Raw genomic sequence first — 3,789 nt, 5'->3', positions numbered from 1 at the left:
TTTCTACCCTTAATCTCAGTAAACAATTCGTAATCCCTTTGGTATTCTTCAGAAACAAACAACTTTCTTGGCTTTAACAACTACCCCGATCAAAGGCTAGCCCTGGTAATGTCAACAACAACAGTCTGTCAATCATCCCCATCCATCAATCTGATTGGTTCAGGTAAGTATACGCATTATCGTTTTAGAACGCACCCCCCTTTTTTTTTTATCGATCTCCATTGCTTTTCAGTTTTTCCCTTTTTACAATTTTTTATGTTTAAATATTGTCAGGGTATCAGATTTTGAAATTGTCTTTCGTCTTTTGAATAAACGAAACGATCGACTTCAGCTCCGTTATAGCACAACATGTGTGCAAGGTTAGGGCGCAGCGTGCTGAACATTGTTTTAATCGCAGTATGTAATGTGTACAACGTATCTGCATGTAACATAAACGTGTAGAAACAGTTACAACAGCATGTCGTGTTTCGATTTTTATGGATTTTCTTCATAAACAGAAGGAATTTCTTTTAATTCTTACATATTTTTTTTTTTTTTAAAAATCAAAAAAATCGTCAAAATGAAAAGATATGTGTCGGGAATACCATTTATCCGAACTCTTTATAGTAATTACCAGTCTTAAATTATACTTATGATCAAAGATGACTAATATTGTGTCCTTGTTAACCAGTGTTTGTTTATACCAATGATCAAAGATGACTAATAATGTGTCTTTGTTAACCAGTCTTTGTTTATACCAATGATCAAAGATGACTAATAATGTGTTCTTGTTAACCAGTCTTTGTTTATAAGAATGATTAAATATACCTAACAGTAACAATTTGTCATTATTTACCAGTCTTTGTTTATACCTACGGTCAAATATACCTAACAATGTGTCGCTATTAACCATTCTTTGATTATACCAATGATCAAATATACCTAATAATGTGTCCTGGTTAAAGATACATTCTTCAAGGGTTAAATTACATGACACGACCATAATCAACTCTTGGTGCCATCGGATGTTCGAGATATTAACTAGATTAGAACGGTTCGGTCATTTAATGATTTAATTTAAAAATGGAGGAGCGAGTCTAAGTCTCGAATATACCAGTACCGTGGTTACGACAATAAACCATCAATGCACACATCTATAGTCAAAACTATAAACAGTGATAACTTGGCTCAGAATAAAGTAATTTAAATGAAAATTTTAATACATTCATTTTGCATTATCTATTTTTGAACTATTATAGCGCGAACGGTCTGCTCTTTATCTGAATGTTTCATAATGCATCTTTAAAAAGTCTTATGGAGTTTAAGACCATGCACAACCAAGCGTATATAGGCTACTTTTGGACCGAAAATAATTTAAATCTATTTAATCTAAATTTAGTTATGGTCATTTAAAATTTACATTGGTTTGTATTCACTTATTAAATAAGCCACAGTTTTGTACAAACCATTCCATTTTTCATGAAGTTATTTTTGACCTTGGATGTCATTTTAAGTACAATTACATTATATCATCAATCTTTACATTAAAATAGCAATTACATATTGTCTCACTTTGGGATATATGTGAAACCTGTGACTTGTTATGAAATGAAATAGGATTTAACGTCCTACTGTTCTGTACCGACCGGGCTAATGAAGACGGACATACGCCATACAGTGTGCTATGATGGAAATTCTGCCCGAACAGCGGCACTACGGCCAACTTTTATATTGAATTCCAACTGTCAATGGGGTCTTTTACGTGCATGCCAATGTGCACACGGGTCCTCGATTTGTCGTCCTATCCGAGACTGAACAAGAAAGACAAAAAGCCTACTGTTGGCGTACAAATTACCATACTGGCTAACTCGTCTAAGGTCGCCCATTTCTGGTATCGCTACAAACTAGTGAATAATATTTAGCCTTTGTTATATCAGCACAGAGAATATGGTCAAATCCACCAAATTTTCTATCTCGACTAATAATGCTAGTTGTGATATTCTTCGGAAATAGAGACTCGATAAATATGGCGCTTGCTCGCTACGGCCCGCGCTCTATCACGTTGTTTGCCGAGACATTTTCTCGGGGAAAAGCACCAAGTCGAAACGGACAGGACGTAAAATCAAGGTCCAAGCATGTATTCGCTGTCAGGGCAAATACCCCCCCCACACACACACACACAACACACTGCAAGGCGTATGCTCATCTTCGTTATCCTGGTCTATGAGTAAATCCGAACAACATTGACATTTCTTACCCTCAGATTCGAAGCAGAGGTCTTAACATAAATTCCCAACAGGAGCACAGGACGTAGTACATGTTTTTGTTTTTTTTTCTTTTTAGATTTTTTAAAAATAAGTTTATTATTACGAGATTCCACTGTGTATGTAAATCACCCATGCTATATATGCTGTATATCCATCTACTATCCTTGGATTTGTTGTAAAGATGGAGCCGCGGTTGCTCTGTAAGTAAGACGCTAGTTCGTTATCCTCGAGGTCTCGGATTGGCCCCTACTGTTGGCCGAAAAATTTCCTTGGGATTTTCCGGCGTGGTTAACCCATGTTGACAGTTGTCTAGTCGTTCGGATAGGAGGAAAAACCGAGGCCCGTGTATATATTGACGTGCACGTAAAAGAACCCTTGACAGTTGGAATTCGATATAAGAGTATATTGGTGATATTGACTTACACAATTAGGTAAGTTGAGAGAGGTTTTATAGTTTGTGTAGAAACAAGTGGGAACTTCTGAAAGTAAGGGGCTATACAGAGCATAGCTTCGGTTCTTTTGACATTCTCAAACTGTTCATGATTGTTGTTCTCTTCGGGTTTAATTTTAAAATTTAATGCTTTGTTTAATTGTCGCTCGCCAGATATTCGCATTATTTTGGTATGCGCAAGTAGGAAATAAGCGGTAGGCCACATGTCACGATTAGGATTCTTTTGCCATTCTCAAATTTATCAACTCTGTCGGGTTTCAACACCACTACCCCCCCCCCCCCCGCCCCGTATTTCCTCCTGAAATTGCTATGCCATTTGCTAAATTTTTTAAAATAATGTTCGCACCATTTTGGTCTAGCAGTACAGGGGTATAGTGTTGAAAGTTTGTGTCGCCAACATAACAACTTGAACCATCTTGGAGTTCTGACGTCATATCAATAATCAAAATTCCTGATTCAAAGAAACCTTGAGTGTTTACGTTTAAGATATATATTTAGTACTTTTTAATTAGTATCAATCAGCTGATTGTACTTTCTGCATATTTTTGTTCTTATCAACAAATGGTAAAAATGGTAAACAGGCTTTGGAGGGGCTTTTGTACAATACGGGGTGTCTTAATCCAGTAAAACAAGAATGACAAAACTTACGGTAGTCATTTATGATTTCCTATCACTGACAATGATGTCTGAATTACCGGCATTTCAGATCTAATGTGATAAAGCATTCAAATGGTGTTTTGTAGTGCTGTTGCATTTTTAGAATCCTGTGACATATGAAGAGCCCCGGGGAAGAGGGATCTAAGTCACCTTTTCAACGAACCCCAGTTAATGGCGTCATCTGGTAGCAAATTGTATAAGCTTTCTGTGGAACAATCTGTTTCAGGTGTCACATCGAACCAAGGCCCTTCTGAAATGGCCTCCCGGACAAACACAAGTCCATCGTACCCTTTATTTGACCTTAATTTGGCTGAAAAGTGGAAGCCAGTTGTTGTACTGGTAATTATGATTTGTATTAAACATCATGTTGAAGTTGTAATTAACCGACTCGTTGTTCTGTTCGCGTCAAGACTTCTCGCCCAATAGTCTGTTTTG

This window comes from Patella vulgata, chromosome 1 (genome assembly GCF_932274485.2).
Source record: "Patella vulgata chromosome 1, xgPatVulg1.2, whole genome shotgun sequence".
NCBI lineage: Eukaryota > Metazoa > Mollusca > Gastropoda > Patellidae > Patella > Patella vulgata.
The sequence above is the reverse complement of the archived record's forward strand: the minus strand, read 5'-3'. Positions refer to the sequence as shown.